This window comes from Cervus elaphus, chromosome 18, assembly GCF_910594005.1.
Source record: "Cervus elaphus chromosome 18, mCerEla1.1, whole genome shotgun sequence".
Lineage (NCBI taxonomy): Eukaryota > Metazoa > Chordata > Mammalia > Artiodactyla > Cervidae > Cervus > Cervus elaphus.
The window spans coordinates 56,375,000-56,396,304 of record NC_057832.1 but is presented as its reverse complement, the minus strand read 5'-3'; the positions used below and the strand labels follow the sequence as shown (position 1 = coordinate 56,396,304).

Genomic DNA, 21,305 nt, shown 5'->3' with positions numbered 1-21,305 from the left:
TTTCAGGTGTAGAGAAAGGGCCCAGGGGCACAGGCTAGGAGTGGGAAATGGTTGGGGGGCACTTGGCCTGAGCCAGGTTTTCCCAGGCTGGGGTTCAGCGCATGCATTTCCTTGCTCTGTACCTGGTAGGAATCCTTGTCACCTCCAAAGCTTGGGCCGCCTTTGCTGCAGTTACCCATGATGTGGGTTTGTTCAGTACCATGAGAATTTTCGGCAGATCGGAAGCCCTGAGGGGTGTATCTCAGTGAGTCTGTGAGTTCCCCTGGGCTGTCCCCTCCTCTCCCTGCCTGCCAGTGCTGGGTTTCTCCTTTTCTTTTCAAGTAGATTCCTGATCACCCCTCCCCTCTCTCCTTCCTTCCTTTTCTTTTAAAATAGTATTTACTGACTCGAGGGGGCGGGGCTTCTGCGCTGCTGGGAATGGTCTGTTTTTTGAGGAGGTGCTGGCTATATGGTGTGCACAGTTTGTGAACAGTTGCCATGCTGTCCGCTCAATAGTCCCTTTTCTGTGTGTGTGTGTGTTGTATGCCAATGAAAGTTCAAAAAATAATATTTACCTAAAATTATTTTTACTTGAAAATGTCTCAAATTTAAGCAACTTCCCCTATTTTCTTAAATTTGTTTTTTGTTGTTTTGTTCCCCCCCCCCCCCCCGCCCCGTATTCTTGGAGACTCTTGTCTCCAGCTGAATCTTGATATTTCAGTTGGAGGCCAGTGCTGAACATCATGTCTGCTCCTCACAAGCAGTGATCTCTGCCCAAATGCTCCATCTTTATATAGGAGGGCCATGAGGCTGGGCAGAATGTCATAAAGGAAACATACTTTCATGTGGACTAATTTGGAAGAAAAGGGATCTCTGAATCTCTGATCCAAGCTGCTGTGTGGAATTCTACTTAAATATTAATTGACTTGTGCATTCATTACCATTTATTCATGAGTTCATTTAACATTTATTACCGAATATCATCTGAGTACTGGCACGTGGATCCTTGTCTGCAAGGAGCTTGCAATCTATCAAGCAGAGAAGATGTCTACTTGTCACCATCACACAGCAGGAACATGAGTTGGACCCTCAGAGTCACACCGGGAAAGAAGAATGGGAGTTCAGAGCAGGAGGCAATCTTTTCCAACTGAGCCTTCCAGAAGGATGGCCTCAATCGGGGTGGCAGGTAGAACAGGTAGGGCTCACAGGCAAAGAAGGGGGAAAGAGCAGTCTAGCAGAAGGAATAATATATAGCAGTTAAAGCCCAGAAGAGTGAAATTTCCTTAAGTAGTCAGGAAAGGGAGAAGAGGCCGAGAGAGGGTGGGAGGTGACCAAGTCATGCTATTCCTGCCGGGACACTGGCAAGAAGCATTCTGGAGGAGTGGTTGAGCCACTGGGAAGAGCCAAATTGAACAGGGTGGGTGGGAGTAGGGGGAGGATTAGAGTACACCTTTAGGGCCCCTTAGGCTTTCTTATTTTGATTGACAGCTTTATTAAAGGTTACTTTGCAAACCACCCTGTTCAGTTTTAACCTTTCACATGGTTCTCTAAGGCAAATACAACAGTCTTGATGTATTCATTAAGGTATGCTGTGTCCTAATTAACACAGGGAAGCCTGGAGTGCTGCAGTCCGTGGGCTCACAAAGAGTCAGACACAACTGAGCAGCGGAACTGAAATGAAGTGTCCTAATTGCTGTAACAAAATCTCAGTGATTTCTCTCTTTTTCACATCATAGCTCCAAGCTGGTTGGGTGGGGGAGGTGACATTCTAAGCATTCATTTAGGACACAGCTACTCCTAATTAGTGTTTCTGCTTTCCTCTTGGGTCTTGAGTCCTCCATTGGGTCTGAGAAGGGCTCACATCTCATATGCCCATATTTCGTTGTCACATGACCCACCTCACACCAAGAGTGGCTGGGAAATACAGCCTATCCTTGTGCCTGGGGAGGTTGGGGGTGGGGTGGGATAAGTTTGGCCAAAACAGCATTACATTTGCAACGACATATTAGAGAGGATAGGATTTGATGAGCATGATAAAAAACTTCAATGCCATCGTGTGTCTAATTTCATGCATTACACATTATTTCTATCATGAGATGCTTGGAATATGGCCCATCAGCCTTAGGCAGTCATCGATGTTGGGATTACATCTCTTTTCTATGTTGTGTGGTTGGCGATAACTGAAGACCTTTACAAAACCAGAAACTGGCAGTTCTCCCTCTTGCTGTCTCCAAATTCCTCTATAATAATTCAGTTCCTCCTTTACTTACTGGGAAATTCTCTTGTAATCACACAGGGCAGCAGTTACACAGAGAGAACAGAGAGAGATTAATAGATTGCTAAAGGAATTATATTAGTTGACTTTGTCATTGTTGAGGACAACCAAAAAAATTCACGTTTGAAGTATTTTGTCCATTTATCCTACTACCCCATCACTGTTAAAGCTTATTTCTCATAATAAAAGTTTATTTGTATAAACTTCAAAAGGAAAATTATTTTTTAATAAAAGTGTATATGTATCATTAACAGGGTAGGGGATCGGTGGAAGGTCTGGGTCATGTAGTCATTTGAAGAGCAGGCTGACAAAGGCTCTGCCATCTCCAACATGGGGCTTTTAGGTTGCCTCAGGCATCAACATCCAGCCAGGAGATGAGCGCATCAGATGGTGCAGGACATATTTGTGGGTTGGACCTGAAAGTGGTAAAGGTCATTTCCATCTACATTTCTTTGATCAGAACTCAGTCATGTAACCACACCTAGTGCAAGGGTCTGAGAAAGACAGGCTCTGTAGGAACTCAGCAACTCTCTCCTATGTGGTGTAAGGAGAATCATCAGTCTGGTGAGCGAGTTGTCTCTGCCACACTTGGGGCTACCAACTTCTCTTTAAACTTGCATAGAGCACCCTGGGTCTGCCAAAAGGAGATGTACTAGGGATGCTGGTTTTAAGAAACAATGGAGACCTTGCGTAAATACAGTGGTTCTAAAAGACCGAAATGCTTTGTTGTTGTTGGACTGACAATATAAGTTTATTGAATTGATACTATGAATTCCAAACAGGGGGATAGATAAAGTCAACTGTTATGTGGTGCAAAAGTCCAAAGAAGGTAAAATGCAAAATCAGATATGATAGTCATTAGGGCTGGTGACAAACACTCCAGCCAGATGGTAAGATGATACTCTCCACCCCCTTTGAAGTTAGGATAATCACTGATTTGCTTTGACCAATGAAATGTGGGCAGGAGTGTGTCATAAGTTACCATATTTCCTTCCCTGTGCTGTGGAGAACTTGGAAGGACATGTTGAGATGAAACCTTGTCAGCTCGGCCCCTGAAAGACTGGGATGAGCAGAACTCCCCTGGTTACTTGTGATGAGCATGTATATGGTGGGTCAAGCTGCTGAAATCTTGAAGTGATTTATAACTGCAGTCCAACCCGGTATGTTCTAACTATTACATCAGGTAAAGGTTCTTCTTGAAAAAAGTAGGCTGACATAAGATTTCAAATCAGATTTTAAAAAGTTAAACTTTACTTTATGGGATTGGAAATCTAAAGTTGCTTTGGGTGGAAGATTTTGCTGATATCAACTTTAAGTGACATAAATCAATCATATTTATTCATTAAAATACAATATTCAATTTGAAAATGTTCAAAAGTGATGTTATAAAATTCATTATTATATAAAATATCAAAGAGCAAACATTTTACCTAATGTTTAAGGTACACAGTTATAGATAGATACTTGCTAATTTCTTTTTCCAGCTGTTTTAAAGTAAGATAATTATCAGGGTTTAGATGTAGATTTTAGTAAAAGATCACACGTAATTTTTTTCTGTCTTTTTTCGTGCTACTGTTCCTCTTTCCCCTCAGAGATTTTGTGTGGCTTTTCTTAGAACCTCCTCCTTTTTAATGGTATTGAAATAACTAGAATTAATACCAAAAGATCTTTTTCTTCTTTTGCTTCCTCAGTTCTACTTTGAAAATTCTATAGTCTACGGCCATACCACCCTGAATGCACCCGATCTTGTGTGATCTCAGAAGCTAAGCAGGGTCGGGCCTGGTTAGTACTTGGATGGGAAAATTCTATGATTTCCATATTTAAGTTGCCATATCAGTCTATTTGCCACCAATGCCAAGATTTACCATGGATGCCTTATATCCTCTGCCCCAACATGCCTCATGATGAACAAAGATCATGACGATACTAAGCTGTGTGCATCCACCTCCGTGTGAGACAGTAGGTCATGAGGCTTTCCTATCTCACAGGACAGCAGGAAGTTCAGTGTTTGGTAGGAAACAGGAGGGGCTATGCTAGTGTTTCCCAAAGGTCAGACAACATCAGAACTCTCTGGGAGACTTGTTCAAAATATGGGTTTTTAGCTTCACTCCAGTCTCTCTGAATCAAAACATCCAGAAAAAGAAACTGGGAATCTGCATTTTAAACTGTCTCTCCAGTTTGATGCTAGTGAACAGATGAGTCCATCTCAGCAAAGGCCATAGAGGCCCCCAGAGGCCAGCACATGGGGCAACCAGCCTTCCCTTCCCTTCCTCCAAGAAAATGTATAGAACATGCCCCAGAGCCATCCTGCTGGTAGGAGAGAAAGTTGATTATTTATCCCTCATTGGTTGAGGGTTACTCTTGGCCACATAAGTTCTTTGGCATTTCAGGCCTGTGCTATGTTTGGGGTGAGCATGCTCTGGGGCAGAAAGACACAGGTGCCTGTGGTTGGAAGCTGTTGGTGTGTGTGTAGGAACTATTTCCTGAAGACCTCGGGGGTGGGCAAGAGTATATGACTGGGTCATTGTCTGCTATATCTAAGTTAAATCTCATCTTTTATTGTCACTGTTTTTGCTTTTTTTTTTGGCAAAAAGTTACCTCTTGTTCTGGGCTTATGTTACCAGCTGGAACTGTCTATTTTGATCCCAACTGTATGATCAGTGGTAGCCTGTGATGCATTTTGAAAGCCCTGCCTTACAAATTAATTGTAAAGACACCTGTTCATCTTATGTTTCAGAAAACAATGGTTTCAAAAATATCTGACCTATGAGTGATGTAAAGTCTACGTATAGGATGAAGCAGAGACAGGACATTTGATGGCCAAGTCAGACCTTGTGATTGGAACCTGTCACTAGTGACCAGTGGTGGTCCAGTCAAATCTAGCACCATACGCTTATATACAACGTGACAGGCCATCATGCTAATAAAACGGAAATGACCTGAAAGGTAGTTGACTCATTTAAGTAAGCATTTAATGAGTCCTTGTTGTGGCTTATAATAAAGGGCACACTGAAGGTGACTTTAGAATCATAGAATTTTAGAGCTGCTGGGAATTATGCAATATGTACTGGAAGTCTGTTTCCTATATGGGACTGGGAACATGGGCTTAGGAACCAGACTGCTTGGATCTAAATCCCAGTTCCAATGCTTGTAAGCCTGCCTTGGGCAATTTACCTCATATTTTTGAATCTCAGTTTATTCTATATGGTTGTTGTTTAGTTGCTAAGTTATATCTGAATCTTTTGTGACCCCATGGACTGTAGTCTGCCAGGCTTGTCTGTCCATGAGATCTTCCAGGCAAGACTACTGGAGTGGGTAGCCATTTCCTTTTTCAGGGGATCCTCCTGACTTGGGGATCAAACCTGCATCTCCTGCATTGGCAGGCAGATTCTTTACCACTGAGCCACGTGGAAAACCCTCTATATATTAGTACCTACCTCATAAAATTTTAAGGATTAAGTGAGTGAATGAATATATGTAAAAGCTCATAAAACAGTGCCTGGAACATGGTAAGCAGTAAGTAAATTTTAGCCTTTAACTAGTTCTATCCTGTTTTACAGATGAAGGAAATCCAGCCCAGAGATGCCTAGTGACCTCCCCAAAGAGTTGAGACTGGAATTCATGTCTCCTCATTTCCAGAGCAATTTGTTTTCAGTACAAGTTGTAGAATGATGGCAAATAAGCTCTAAAGGTGAGATCTTTATTATTATTTGAAAGATAAGGTGGATAACATTTTGAGAGCAATTTAAGAAATCATAGATCTAGAAGCAATCATAAATCTATAAATCTATAACATAAATCTATAAATCTATAACATAGTACATCCTATCTGTGAACATTAAATGTAGAAAGAATGAAAAGTAATGCATGGGGATCATCATGGCATCAAATTATAATAGAAGCTTCCTGAAAGAGAAGAGCCTGAGCCTAGTGCCTTTAGGAAGCATTGCATTTTGTTGAGAAGATGAACTGGGAAGAAAAGTCTTTCCCAGTGGGAAAGGGGCACAACGGCAGCAATGACCTGGTATGTGTGAAGCAGCAGCTCATGAGGAGATGAGTCGTATTGTAGGGAACTGAGTTTCATACTGATAGCTTGCAAGTGGGGTTCAGGTATATTTCTGTTTGGCCTATGGAGTTTGACAAAAATTTGAGTTGGTTACTCTATCTGTCAAGGTTCTACAGAGAAACAGAACCAAGGATTTGTATGTAATATAGATTCTACTTCACTTCTAGTGATCGGTCTGTTCAAATTATTTCTTCTTGATTCAGTTTTGGGGGGTGCTGTATACTTAGAGAAAGTTGTCCATTTTTTCTAGGCTGCTGAATTTGTTGGCATATAATTGTTCAAAGTGTTCTCTTATGGCTTTTTGTATTGCTTCAGTTTCAGTTGATATTTCTCCTTTTTCATTTATTTTGTTTATTTAAGAATATGTATATATGTGCGTGTTTGTGTGTGTGTATATAAAGAGACTGATTGATTTTTAAGAATTGGTTCATGTGATCTTGGGGGTGGTATCTGAAATCTGAAGGGCAGACTGACTGACTGGAAATTCATGAAATTTCCATGTCACATTTTTGAAGCAGAATCCTTCATTCCTTTCCAGGAAATGTTAGTTTCTTTGCTCTTAAGGCCTTCCACTGATTGTATGAGTCCCTCCCACATTATTGAGAGTAGTGTCCTTTGCTTAAAGTCAAGTGATTGTAAATGTTAGCCACATATACAAAATCCCTTCACGGCAACATCTAGACCACTGTTTGATTAAACAATGGAACACCACAGCATAGTCAAGCTGACACATAAATTAACCGTTACAGCTACAAACATCAAGAGATTTGATTTTATAAGGAGGAGTCAGATTTCTAGCTTGTTTGGAAAACTGGAAAGATCTGGCAACTCTGGGCCTGTAAGTTCTTTGGATGAGGCTGAACTTCTGCATTGCCTCAATCTTCATCCTGTCCATGGGTAATTTGGGCTAGTGTCCTGAACCCTGAGCAGGGTGGAAAAACCCAAGTTTGGTAAAGAAAGACAAGACTTTGTGATGGGGGACACTGGATCTAAATTCAGGAGATAATCCCAGGTATTGCAGCAGCAAGAAAGGAGCTTAGAGACTGTCAGATTAGTGATTTATCTATGGAGGCTGCTTGGCAAGGGGAAGAGGCAGTGGTGGGGGTGGTAGGATCTAGTTTCTTTGTATGCTTTAATCTAGAAGCTCTCCTTTAATCTGGCTTATGCTTGGGGCTGCTCAAAAGTTTGAAAATCACCCCTCAAGAGCTGCATAGCCATTTTACAACTGAAGAAACTGTAGTCCAGATTCAGTTTGGTTTTCTTGTGACAGGTGATAGAAAGCTTTGATTGCTTTTTTCTTAAAAAATTGCAGTATATTTGATTTACAATGTTGTGCTAGTTTCAGGTATGAAGCAAAACAATTCATGTACATATACTCTTTTCTAAATTATTACAAGGTATTGAATATAGTTTCCTGTGCTATATAGAAGGACCTTGTTCTCTACCTATTTTGTGTACAGTAGCTTGTATCTTTTAATTCCAAGCTCCTAATTTATCCCTCTCCCCTTTGGTAACCATAAATTTATTATCTCTATAGAGATAAGAATAGAAATTAAAATATAAGACTATAAGAAAATAAGAAAGATAAGAAAATGTAATAAAATAAGAATATAAGATTATATTCTTATAAGAATATAAGATCTTATAGAGATAAGAATAGAAATGTCTATTTCTGTTTTGTAAATAAGTCCATTTGTATCAATTTTTTAGATTCCATATATAAGTGATATCATATGGTATTTGTCTTTCTCTGACTTACTTTATTTAATATGATAATCTCTAGGTCCACTCATGTTGCTGCAAGTAGCATTGTTTCATTCTTTTTATGGTTGAATAGTATTCTACTGTATATATATACACACACACAGACACACACAAACACACACACATATATGTATATACATCACATCTTCCTTATCTATTTGTCTATTGATGGGCACTTGAATTCCTTCCATGTCCTGGCTATTGTAAATACTGCTGCTATGAACATTGGGGTGCATATATCCTTTTGAATTAGAGTCTTCTCTGGATATATGCCCAGGAGTGGGATTGCTGGAATATATTGTAAGAAAACCTCTGATGACTCTTAAACATGGAAAGCCATGCCATCATATGTAAGGTTGATCTGGCAAGAAATAACTGAAGCTGCGAGAGACTGGGAGCAGGAGGGCTATTGAGAAACCATCTCACTCTCCATGTTGGAGTACTCACCATCTCATCCATCTCTCATCTCATCTCATCCATCTCATCCATGTTGGAGTACTCACAGTCCAGACCAGGTAGTGGCTCTGAAAATAAAGAAAGAGCAGGAGTGGTAATTGGAGACAGGCCAGAGATAAGTAAAACAGGGGTGGGCAGAGGCAAAGGAATCTCCAAGATATCAAGCCTGAGGACCAGTAAGAAAATGACACTTGTGGCAGAAATTGGAAAACTTGAAAAGGATTCCATTGAAGGGCCAACTTTTCATATCACTTACTGTATTTGGGCTGCATGTTTATTTTTGACTGGGCTTAACTGACTTCATCCATTCCATGAAACAAATTAACGTCTTTGTCTCTAAGGATCTGTTGACAGCAGGTGCCGGGCAAAATCTAGTATTTGATGGGAATGACAGAAAATTTTATAATATTATCAGTGTGCAATGTACACTTTTAGATTCTAAAAGATTTATTTAAAGACTTTAAAGTCTTAATGCTTACAGATAAATGATAAACTTTAAATATGTAGAAGATAAGCCTATGTAATATTAAATAACTTAAATTCTTATTAAAGAAAGTACATTTAACCTCTGTGATGAATTGTAGAAATAGCTTTAATTAGCTTCAGTGTGACTGCCTTTATGCTGTTATGTCTATTAGCACCTACCATGTGTGAAAGTGTGAAAGTGTTAGTTGCTCAGCCACGTCTGACTCTTTGCAACCCCATGAATTGTAGCCCACCAGGCTCCTCTGTCCATGGAATTCTCCAGGCAAGAATACTGGAGTGTGTAGCCATTCCCTTCTCCAGGGGATCTTCCCTAGTCAGGGATTGAACCTGGGTCTCCTGCACTGCGTGCAGATTCTTTACCATCTGAGCCACGAGGGAAGCCCCAGCACCTACCACAGTGCCCTTCAATTAACAATTTAATTTTAATGAAATTTAATCTTAATGTAATATAATTATAATAGAATATGCATTTTATTAATTGAACTGGTCTTGTGCTCAATCTGGATTAAACTCTGCCCAATTTGATCCTTAGATAATTCTTAAATAGTCTTTTTCAAAGTGCTTTGTTTATATATATATATACATATATATATATATATATATATATATCCTATGTCAGAATATCTTCTCTAAATTCAATACAAAGGAATTCTCTAAGTTGACCACTGACCACTTAAACAAGCAGCATCCTTACTAATGCATTGTATATATGCCATATTGTATATAGCATATATATTATATATGATCATGTTCTGTGTAATGACATCTTTGAAAGAATATGTAAACCACAAGACCAGTTAGAAAACTATAGGAGAACAGAGAAGCAGAGGAGACAAGGATGAGTTTAAGAGGATGAAGACTGAAGACTGGATTTTAGGAGAAGACTACAGTTAGGAACAGAATAAAAAGGAAAATCCAGCCACTAAAAGAAATAAAGAAGAAATATGTAGTGAAATAGGAGAACCTGGTATCAGAGAAACCAAAGGAAAAGAGCTTTCCAGGAGAGGGTAAAGGTAGATGGTAGCTAACAGGTGAGAAGCAGTCAGTGAGAATGAAGGGATCATTGAATTTGGTCAGGATGTGTTTGGTCCTGACGTGGAGAGAACAGTTTCATGGGCTGATAGTTGTCAAATCGAGATGACAGTGGGTAGGAGAGGATGAAAGACATTGGTTGAAATTCAAAGAAAGTTTTGAGCATCTTTAGCCAAGCATTCTCTGCTGGGTCTGTTGAAGAGCCTCATTACCTCAATTAATGACTGAAATAAACCTTTTAAGTGTCTATTCATACTCAAAACAAAGACTACATTTTGTTGTTGTTGTTGTTACATACCCAAGACAGGAGTTCATTAGTCAGGGAACAGACAGCCTAATGATCTGCCCAGATAGTTTGCAGTTGTGGTATTATTAAAATGGCTTGGATTAGTATCCCCTTTACCACAGATTTATCTGTTCACAGAGACAGCAGAGACTGTCAACTATAGAAATAAGATTTTGGTCTCTAGATCTATGGATCTAAGAGCAGATCCATAGCAGAAAACAAGCCTGGCAGAAAACAAGGGATCAAGTCATAGAAATTACAGCAAATTCTCTAAATTGTAACTGATGCTAAACAGTATGAGTCACCATGGGACCATTTTAGAAACTCCTTGGGGGACCCCCTCACCACCTCTCCTATCACAAGCTTTTGGCTGTATCTGAATCTGTTGGCCATTCTCTCTCTTGAAAATATCCTGCCTTGGTTCATCTGACACCAGCTCTTGTCTCTTCCTCTCTGACTGTCCCCAAGTTTCCTGGATTGCTTTTTCTCTGGCAGCTCTATAAAGGGTGCTTTCTCCTCCCAGATATAGTCACCACCTCTCTTCTTTCTCGATGCCTTTTCCTGGAAGATCTCATATCCTCCTATGGCATCACCTGTTTCCTGTCCTCAGGTGATCTAAAATCTACCTGATCTGTTCCTTTCTCCTAATCTTCCTTTTTATATCCCCAGCTGCCTATTCAACAACTCCTTGAAGAGGCTTCCCAGGAACCTTGAACTCAGTACATCGAAAATCAAACTTGCATCTCTTTACCCAATGCCTCATTCCCCTCCAAACCTGTTCTTCTCCCCATGGTTGATGGCTGAAGCATCTACCCAGCCATTTGAGCTAGGAAACTTGGAGTGATCCCTGGTGTTTTCCTCTGCCCACCTCCCATTTCTCCCGTTTGTCTCTGAATTGTGGCCACTGCCCTTTGACATTTTTCTATTTATTCATTCATTTTTTCATTCAACAAATGCATCTATTGTGTGCCAGGTACTGGGGTCGCAGCAAGGAACAAGGCAGATAAAGTCCAAGTTCTTAAATAGGCAGTGGACAAATAACTATAAAATGGTAGCTGGTATTAAGCTCTAGGAAGAAAAGTGAAGCAGGGTAAGGAGACAAAGACTCACAGAAGGGAGTTGCCATTTTAGAAACATTGATTAGAGAAGACTGCTCTGATGAGGTCACAAAGGAAGAGGCATCTGAATAAGAGAGGTAATGATCTCTGTAGGTATCTGGACATAATCTTGCTTTTGCATTCTTAGTGGCCCTGCCGGGGTTCAGCCTTCATCACTGCTCCCCTGAGAGTTATTGGGTTCCATGTTTCAAATTTCATATTTCTGGCTCTCCTGTGAACTCTCATTCCTTCCTGGGCCTGGAACATCCACCACATGGTCCAATACATGGAGCTCTTTCTAATGCTCTGAACATACCACCCTCTTCACCTGCTTAGACTTGTTTTATTGTGTGTTCTTTCTCTTGCCTGGAATGCCTGCTTCCCAACACTTCTGCTATCCACTGCATATCTTTGTAAATATCCTTAAATCCTTCCTCTTTGTGACCCTATGGACTGTAGCCTGCCAGGTTCCTCTGTCCATGGGGATTCTCCAGGCAAGAATACTGGAGTGGGTTGCCATGCCCTCCTCTAGGGGATCTTCCCAACCCAGGGATTGAACACAGGTCTCCTGCATTGCAAACCAATTCTTTACTGTCTGAGCCACCAAGGAAGCCCCAGACAAGGTAAATAAGAATAAATCACTGAATAAAACTTAGCTTAAATTTTTTCCTTTTTTGGGTGACATCTTTGAAATTCCCACAGAAGTTTTAATTTTTCCCTCCTCAGTACTGCCAAAGCATTTTATACTAGAATTGTCTGGAAGGGTGAGCACATTTTTTTTCTCTAAAGGGCAAGTAAATAAATATTTTAGGCTTTGCAGGCCACATGTTATCTGTCAAAATGACTCAGCTCTGCCATTGTAGCATGAGAGCGGCTGTAGACAATTGTAAATGAATGAGCATGGCTGTGTACTGATTTATTTACTGAAAAATTTATTTACGAAAACAGGCAGTGAGCTTCAGTTTGCTGACCCCTGATCTATTGTCATCTGTTTTAGATTGTAATTATTAGTTGATTTTTCTACTTGCACAACTACATTATGAGTTATTTGAGGATAAGTACCCAGAGACTGTGTGTTACTCATTTTAGTGTCCTAGCCTGTGTAGCTTGTGTTTCCCAAAGATGGGCTACCATGACATCTCCCATTCCCATCTGCTTTTCTGCAATGTAACCTTCCACTGCCCTTCTAGAGATGAGGTCTCATTCCCCTCCCTTGGATCTTGGGTGTCTTGGGACTTGCTTGTCACCATAGAACATTGCAGAGGTGAAGCTGTGCAATTTCTGAGCCTCTCATAGCACTAGCTCTGGGAGATCTCCCCCTGGAAGTCCAGCTGCCATTCTGTCAGAAGCTCAGAACACACGGAGAGGCCACCTATGGATGTTCAGCTTGGCAGTTCCAGCTGAGTCTGTTTGAGTCTTCGAAGTTCAAGACCAGACAGGTGAGTCCAGAACTTCCTGGAATTTAAGTGCCCCTCCCACTTTCATTATTTCCAGTTCCTCAGCTGAGGCACCAGATGTCCTGTTGCAGAGGGGAATTGTGGCCCCCAACTAGCCATAACCAAATTGTAGATTTGTGATGCAATAAATGATTGTTCTTTTATACTCTAAGTTATTTTTTAATAGATATAATTGGCAGATTGTGTAAGTTTAAGGTGTACAACATGTTGAATTGATACACTTATCTATTACAAAATGTTGATGACTATAAATCAGGTCACATAATTACCATTCCTTTTTTTTTTTGTGATGTGGACGTTTAAGATCTACTCCTTTAGCAACTTTCAAGTAGACAACACAGTATTATTAACTACAATCACCATGCTGTATGTGAGATTCCATTAAGCTTTGAGATGATCTGTTACATAGCAAAAGATAATTGGAATATAACTCATGCTCTGAAGTTTTGGTTCTATTTTTTAACATCAAAGCAATAACAAAATTAAGCACCAGAGTGTCATATTGTCTTTGTGTGATTTTTGCTTTAAAATATTTCTGTTTGTGATATATAGAGGTTTAAGTTAACATTAATGTAAATCCTGGGGACCTAAAACTAACATTTGGAGATGCTTAAACTAAAAATACATTTTCCAGGCAAGGTTGTAAGCCTTCTAACTAGGAATTTGCCTCCAAGGAGTTTCCCTCTAGTGGTTGGTTGTTTTTTGTTTTTTTAAATAGGATTGCTCTCTCTCTTATTTTTTTTTTTTTTAATGTGAATCATTTTTAAAGTCTTGTAGGTCTTCATAGAACCGTTCAACTTCAGCTTCTTTGGCGTTACTGGCTGGGGCATAGGCTTGGATTACTGTGATATTGAGTGGTTTGCCTTGGAAATGAACAGAAATCATTCTGTTGCTTTTGAGATTGTATCCAAGTACTGCATTTTGGACTCTTTTGTTGACCATGATGGCTACTCCATTTCTTCTAAGGGATTCCTGCCCACAGTAGTAGATATAATGGTCATCTGGGTTAAATTCACCCATTCCAGTCCATTTTAGTTCGCTGATTCCTAGAATGTCGACGTTCACTCTTGCCATCTCCTGTTTGACCACTTCCAATTTGCCTTGATTCATGGACCTAACATTCCAGGTTCCTATGCAATATTGCTCTTTACAGCCTCGGACCTTGCTTCTATCACCAGTCACATCCACAACTGGGTATTGTTTTTGCTTTGGCTCCATCCCTTCATTCTTTCTGGAGTTATTTCTCCACTGATCTCCAGTAGCATATTGGGCACCTACTGACCTGGGGAGTTCCTCTTTCAGTATCCTATCATTTTGCCTTCTCATACTGTTCATGGGGTTCTCAAGGCAAGAATACTGAAGTGGTTTGCCATCCCCTTCCCCAGTGGACCACATTCTGTCAGACCTATCCACCATGACCCGTCAGTCTTGGGTGGCCCCACACGGCATGGCTAGTTTCATTGAGTTAGACACGACTGTGGTCCTGTGATCAGATTGGCTAGTTTTCTGTGATTATGGTTTCAGGGTGTCTGCCCTCTGACGCCCTCTCGCAACATCTATTGTCTTCCTTGGGTTTCTCTTACCTCCGACGTGGGGTATCTCTTCAGGGCTGCTCCAGCAAAGCGCAGCCGCTGCTCCTTACCTTGGACGAGGGGTATCTCCTCACGGCCGCCCCTCCTGACCTTGAACGTGGAGTAGCTCCTCTCGGCCCACCTGCGCCAGTGCAGCTGCCGCTCCTTGGACGCGGGGTTGCTCCTCTCGGCAGCCGCCCGTGGCCTCCGGCGTGGGGAAGCTCCTCTCGGCCGCTCCTGCGCCGTCGCAGCCTGGTGCTCTCCGTTGCCACCCCTGACCTTGGGCGAGGTGTAGCTCCTCTCAGCCACGTTTCTGCATGGCCAGGCTTCTGTGCGGTCCGTCACAGCTGCAGCGCCTACCAGGAATCAAAACTGCACCCCCTGCCTTGAAAGGTGAAGTCTTAACCCCTGGACCACCAGGGAAATTCCTAGGCATCTAAGCTATACCATAGGACTTGTTGATTAGCATAGGAGATGTTAGGAATAATATTTTACTGGTGGAATCCACAGTGTAAATGATATGTGGTTAGTTACAAAGACTTAATGGGTCCTACCTCCTTTGATTAAATAAACCACAAGAATAAACAGGAACAGCAGGAAAACATGTTTGGAGTTAGGACCCAAGATCTAGAATACCATTTGTCCTGTGTTCCCTACTCAGTGGATGCCACCTGATAACCCTAGGATTATCATTGCCTCTGACTTAGAGGGCCCTCTTCTTGCAGTATGCTAATTGTATGTTATTTAGGACAGAGAACAAGGACTTCTCTTAGAATTACCAGGTTTTTCTCCTGATTATGAAGCTATTTCTATACAGGGAAACATTTGGTCTGAGATTTCTGCTATAACATTAGCCCAGTAGTGAGTTTGTAGAGGCAAGAGTCTTCCTTTTAATCTGACAGTTGTTGATTGATTAAATTAGCTTCGGGTGGTTTGCAACACTGAAATGTTGATATCCCTGTCCTAGAAAGGTGAACTCAACTCCAGCTTACATTGGGTTTCAAATTTCAGGAGAAAAGAAAGTTCTTTTTTGTCAGGCAGTGTATCAAATGGGGACAATTGCTGTTGATGATGTGATAGACAATATACTAGGAGGCATTTATGAATCAGCACCATTTCTGATTGTGTCTGTGACTTCCCCTGGAAGGTGACACAGTACCACCTTGCCCAGGGTTGAAAATTGTGCCTAATGAATGATGACAGAGAGATTCATGAATAGTATCAGTTAGCACAGAAGAATCTCTTACATACCTTTGAGTGCCATTTTGTTTCACTTCACATGTTACTCGACAACAAATTTTGATTTGCAGACTCTAATGGATGTGGAATTGGCATTGATCTTTCAGATGTGCTATTTATTTGAGAGCAGTGTAAGCAAAGAGGGCTACAGAGTGTGTTAATGGCCCTAAAGGAGATGCACTCCAATGTATGTAATTACCAGTCAGTCAGCCCATACTTTTAAAAATTTTATATTATTAAACTGTAGTTGATTTACAATGTGTTAATTTCTTCTGTACAGAAGTGATTCAGTCATACATTATAAACATACATTATTTTATATATTAAATATACATATACATGTCATATATATACATTATTTTTTGTATTCTTTCCCATTGTGGTTTATCACAGGAGATTGAATGTAGTTCCCTTTGCTATGTAACAGGATATATAATAAGTTGCATTTGTTAATCCCAAACTCCCAATTCTTTGCTCCCCTATTACCCCTCCCCCTTGGCAACCACAAGTCTGTTCTGTATGTCTGTGAGTCTGTTTTATGGATAAATTCACTTGTGTTATATTTTAGGTTCTACATATAGGTCATATCATATGATATTTGTTTTTCTCTATCTGACTTTCCTCACTTAGCATGGTAATCTCTAGGTCCATCCGTGTTGCTGCAAATGGTAGTATTTCATTCTTTTTTGTGAACTAAAAAAGAGTAGTATTCCATTGTATATATGTACCACATCTTCTTTATCCATTCATCTGTCAACGGACATTTAGGATGTTTCCGTGTCCTGGTTATTGTGAACACTACCGCTATGAACATAGGTGTGATTGTATCTTTCTGAATTATAGTTCTGTCTGAATATATGCCCAGGAGTGGGATAATCAGCCTGTCTTTAAGAGGCCTCCCTGGCTGCAAAGAACAGAGGGCCACTGTTTGTCACTGCTGACATCAGTGGCTGCTTCTTGCTTGGATTCACAACTGCATCTTCAAAGTCTGCTGAAGTGTCCCACAGGTAGCTCAGAACCAGTGGCCCAAAGCTGAACACCTCATTGCTTCTGCTCAAACCTCTTCTTCTTTCTGTGTTTCCTATGTCAATAAATGACACTGACGTCTACTCAGAGGCATAAGTCGGAAATCTGGGGCTTACTTTGACCCTTCCTGCTTCTCACACTCTGCACCCGACCAACCTCACTTTCTGTTGATTCTAACTACAAAATAGCTTTCAGAATACCTCCACTTCCTTCTGCCCTGCAGCCACACCCTGGTCCAGGGAGCCCCACTGTCATGCCTGGATGACCTAATACTACCTGATTTCCTGCATCCTCTTGCAGTAGGATATCATTTGGTTAAAAACATATATTTATTTTACTCCTATATTTTTCCTGTTCCCTTTTCCCCATTTAAGTATGTGTAGCAAAATCTACACTAAATATCTACTATAAAGAATTGGGAGAAGCAGAATCTAAACAATTCGATAACTTAAACTGTGTGGGTTGAGTAATGAAACACCTGGGATGAGTCCAAGTAGCGAGCTGGCCAGGAGTTCTGTGGGTCTGCAGGACCGTCTTGCTGGTAGTGGTTCATGATAGCTTTCACATCAATGTGGACCTTTCTGAGTGTTCTGTACTCACCTAGGACTTCCAGGACTATACCAGTGGTTGTAGAAATTTCCAGGTCTGTTGCAGAAATTTACCCTCCTCCCTGCTCTCTCATTTGGGGTTGCCTGCCATCTTCCCATCTAGCCTTGCTCTTCTTTCCATGTCATTACCTCACATGTCCTAGGAATTTTATGATCAACTTATCCTTGTTTGAGGATGGGGGCTGGATGGAGGACTGAAGTTCATGGCTGAATTAGGACCACAGAAGGTGTGGGTGAGGACAGCTCCCTGGTCACCCCAGCAATTGGGGGTCAGTCTCTAGGCTAGGATCATTATTGTTTGGTTACATATGATGTTAGGGAAATATGTTCATATTGATATTTACAAACTGTATTAAATCACATGTACATACACATTAAAAAACAAAGAAACACGCAACAAAAACTATAAAACGTGGCTTGGTCAAAATAATCAGTAACTTATGAAAACTGCTTACAACTCATACATAATTACTATGCAACAAAATATTAAATAGACATACCCAGAAAGATTCCAGATGTGCTTTTCTGCACAGTCTTGATAATGCTAAACTCAAGTCACAAATACACAGTTATCAAAATTTTTGCATGTGTCGCCTGATTCTTTGCATAAAATAAATAGAAGTTGCACTCTCTGTGACTATGTTAAATTCTTAGCATTTATGTATCTTCATAGATATTTTGCCCTAGAAAGTTGGATGAGACGTTTGAAAATGGATACTCCGCTATGGGCCAAACATGTGATGCCCTGGAAGTCCTATTGGAGCCGTTTAAAGTGGGGGAAGAGCTGGGGTGAAGCCAATGAGTGGGCCCAGGGCTTCTGAAAGAGAAAGAGTCAGGACCAAAAATAACTACAGTGAGCATGAGTTCACACTAAGTCCATGGAAGCAGAGATCACTAAATGAACAAAGTCTCTTGAGGTGTAGATTCTAGAATCAGTTCCTCAGAACTAACCCCAGAGAGAGCAATCCCATGAAGTTGTAGTATTGTCAGAGCCAGGACTATGCAGGCCTTGAGAGATGCATACCCAGTAAAATGAGACATAAGCTTTTTGATGATCTTGATTAATACACTTTTGGTGTCAGGCGTGACATAAAGATTTTGCTGAAGTAACAAGATGACTGAAGCTGTGGAGACTACATACCTGAAAACAGAAAGTATAAAAATGGAGGCATTCAGATTTTCTTACTAATTCAAGCTACTGCTTATACAAACTGTCATCTTTTATTTCCTTGAGTGTTAGTCATACTTCTAAAAGCGTTACTGGAAACTGCCTGCTGCCTGCATCACTGCAAAATTCGTAGGGCAGGAAAATGAAAATGTAAATGGTTGTCTTTTTTATTAGAATTGATTTCAGAAAATTGTATTGACCTCTACTCCAAAATGTGGGCCATTATCTATTTCTAAATCTGTCAGTTATACTTGGGGTTTGACCTTTGACCTGGTGTCCCTTTTTATCGCACGAGTAGAAGAAAATGTATTCTGAGAGACAGGCAAGCTAAGTAAAGGACATTTGCAGAAGCAAACCTGGTGTTTGGATATTTAGATGAAGCACAATTTGATCAAAATTAGTCTTGCAGATATATTCTCATTTTTGCTAATGATATTCTGGAGAATGCAGAGTAAACTTCTTTTACCCACATTTTCACTGAGAAATGAAGACATTTGCAGGAAGTTATGAGAAGCAGGCAACATTAAGAGCAAATGCATTTTTAATTTTTCTTTGTTATAATTCTGTTTTTTTTTAAAAGAGCAGTGCTTTTCAAATCACAGCATTAATCAAGAGAAGTATAATTCTGCATAGTTAATGGGGCTGACTCAGCCACTTCTTTTTCCCAGTGCTTATAGTTATTGTTTGTGAAATTACTTTTGAAGCCAAACCCTTTCTAAAATGCCCCAGATTGGACTTCCCTGGCAGTTCAGTGGTTAAGACTGTGCTTCCATTGCAGGGGGCACGGGTTTGATTCCTGGTTAGGAAACTAAGATCGCACATGCCATGCAGCATGGCCGAAAAGAAAATGCCCCACATCATTCATTGTACCATAGATTCATGTGGGAAATGTCAATCCTTTACTGTGGAATCAAATGAAATGTGGTCAACATTTTTGTTATTATTGCGAACATTTTAAGAAATAATTCGAGTTTGTGTGAAATAGCGCGCACATGTTCAATTACTCAGGGTTTTAGGTTTGGTTCCGTAGAAACAGATGCTGAGCTGAGGACTTATGGGCAAGTAAGCTGGGCCCTCAGTCAGTCACTGGCCGTGGGTGCCCAGGGGAGGTGTAAGCACCCAGGCACTTAGGTCCTCTGCATGAGGTGGCAAAACAGCTTGGGTAACCCCAGAGCTGTTCTCTGAAGAAGAGTTGGAGGGGTGGGGCTACCGCAATCAAAGGCACATAAAGGGATTCCCAGAAACAATATGAGAGTACAAGGATATGATCAGCAAGGACAACCAGAGCTGTCCAATGCACTCAGCTCATGTTTACTGAGCACCTACTATGTGCTGCTGCTGCTGCTAAGTCACTTTAGTCGTGTCCGACTCTGTGTGACCCCATAGACGGCAGCCCACCAGGCTCCCCTGTCCCTGGGACTATGTGCTAGTCCTGTTCAAAGCTCTGAGGACTCAGCGGAGTATAAGACCGTGGGGCTTCTGTGCTAATGTGGGAGACAGATAGTACCATAACTAAGGCAATATAACATGGATAACATAACAGTAACAACATGACTCATGTTACGAAGAATATAAAGCAGGGCAAGAGAATAGACAAGGATTAGGGATGCTAGATTCGATATGGTAATCAGGGTAAATTAAATAAACACACTATATACAAAACGTACTTAAGTTTCCATGGGTCTGTCCTTCAGGGAAGTACTGGCATTGTGTATTGTTGTTTTCTAGCCATGGGAACTCCTTTCACATGGAGCTCAGAGAAGGGAAGTAAGCCTCCTCTTTGAATAAAACTATCACAATAGGTATTCTTGACATAGGAACAATAAACATAAAGTAAAAGACCTTAAAAATTTTCCCTTGGCATTTATTCCAAAATTCTGAAGTCACATATTGGGGAAAGCAGGGAAAGAAAACTGGTTTTGTGTGTTAAGAGTTCTTATAATATCTGCTGGTAAGCTTCTCAATTCTGATTAAGAGCTTTAAAAAAAAAATCCAAATTTTTGGGGGGAGAATGAGTAAAAGAGGAGGAAAACACAGTCATTCGGCTTAGAACATAAAACTATCTGACATTTTAAGTGGAACACCCTGGACAATCTAAATGACACAGTAGACTTTTGAAAGAAGGATATGTGATGAGGTCGCAGTGTTGCAGAGGTGACAATCAAGGTCACATGCTGTGTCTTCTATTTCAGAGGTGACTGGACTCTTGGTCACTGACTCAAACTAAAACTCACAAGTGACTACCAATCTCTCAATACCTGGGGTTATGTTTGCAGGGGATCTTACTGGGGAGTGCCATTTTAGAAATTCTTTCCCCTGATTATTTCATCTCAGGCAACTTCTGGTAACCTCATTTAACTACTGTCTCACCATGCCCTAATTTTTCTTTGGTCTTTTGGGCCAGAGCGATAGGCAAGAGGTGGTGGTAGATGAGGCCAAATAGGAATTTGCTAGAAGAAACAGAATAGTTTTCTTTCTCATTTATTCTCTATGATGAATATTTCAGGGTTCTTCTAGTTGGGAAGAAATAATGTATGGCATAAATTATAATGGCCACACTGTGTAATTTTTAGTAGGTAATGCTTCCCAGCTCTGTTTTATTAGAAAAAAACATATACAATGTTAAGAATTTACACTAATGTGGATTTTGAAGTTTCATCAATGAGCATTAATATTATTATCAAAATGCCACATTTTATTACAATTTAAAAATTAAATGTTATTTAGTCGCCAAGTCATGTCTGACTCTTTATGACCCCATGGACTGCAGCACACCATCCTGGTTAATATTGGTT

General features: G+C 40.6%; 1 long non-coding RNA gene across 1 annotated transcript in view; it reads left to right on the top strand.

The window, feature by feature from the left end:
* Positions 1-3,290: 3,290 nt before the first annotated feature.
* The window catches only part of LOC122674533, a 113,921-nt gene continuing 95,906 nt past the window's right edge, over positions 3,291-21,305 (top strand). Inside the window, exons 1-2 of the long non-coding RNA XR_006334989.1 lie at positions 3,291-3,414; positions 5,815-5,945. This is a non-coding gene — a long non-coding RNA (uncharacterized LOC122674533). The remainder of the gene's footprint in view (positions 3,415-5,814; positions 5,946-21,305) is intronic.